Raw genomic sequence first — 1,108 nt, forward strand, 5'->3', positions numbered from 1 at the left:
GAAAACTAAAAGTAAAAAATAACCAGGCAGCAGCAGCAACAACAACCAAGAAATCCTTTATCTGGTCGACGAGCTCTGAAACACATTGGAGACATAAATAATCCTCTGGCTGGTGGGGTCTTGCCTTTGCGTCTTGGTGTTTAGTGTCCAGGCACTGCTGAGAGCCACCAACGCCAGGGAAGGGCCTGGCACCCACGTCATGTCTCCGACACGGGCAGTGAGCTCCAGAGGCCTGGGCCCAGTTTTTCTCCATTTCACAGACTTGCTGAGTTCTTTCTCCCTCCTTTTCTCTTCCCTCTTTCTTTAACTTCCTGATTTCTAAGATCTTTGTCAATCCTGATTTTTACAACTGTGAGCTGACTGTGTGCCAAGGTGAAGTTGAGACCACAGAGGTGTATATGGTGAGTTAACAGCCTCTGACATCCAGTGAATCAAGGCCTACATCGTGCAATGGGGATCGAGAGTGAAAAAAGACCTCCAAATTCTGGAGGGCAGCATGAGCAGGCTATGGTGAGCAGGGACTATTGTAGATGAGGGAAATGACAGAAGCCAACAACCCCAGCAACAGACTCTGTATTCATTGTGCCCTATTGGTTACAAGTCACAAAAACCCAACTCAAACTAGCTCAAAGTAAAAAGCCTTTGATAGAAAGGCAGCAACAGGGATGCAGACTTGAGACACAGGACAGAGCCAGAAATTGTGGGGTTGGCCTCCAGGACTCTCACCTCCGCTTTCTTTGTTGTGTTGCATTCCAAAAGACTTCTTCCACACAGTGGGCAAGACAGCTATGGGAGACTGCTTCACACAGTCTGAAAACTCATGATCTAAGGGAATGAGAACTTGTCCTCCAAGTTGGAAAAATCTACAGAAAATTCTCACTCTTGGGAGTGAGGGGGTTGGGAGCTACTGTGGTTCCCATCAGAACGATACGGAGTGAGGCAGGTGTCCTTCTCACAGTGAGGAAGGGATGCCACATCAGGGAAAAGGGGGAACAGATTCTGGGAAGACAGCAGCATCTAAAATTGTACTTCACATCTGTGAACCCCATTTTACAGATGAGAAGACAAGGCGCTGGCTATGTAACCGGTACAAGACTACATGTTAAAA

This window comes from Oryctolagus cuniculus, chromosome 11, assembly GCF_964237555.1.
Source record: "Oryctolagus cuniculus chromosome 11, mOryCun1.1, whole genome shotgun sequence".
Classification (NCBI taxonomy): Eukaryota; Metazoa; Chordata; class Mammalia; order Lagomorpha; family Leporidae; genus Oryctolagus; species Oryctolagus cuniculus.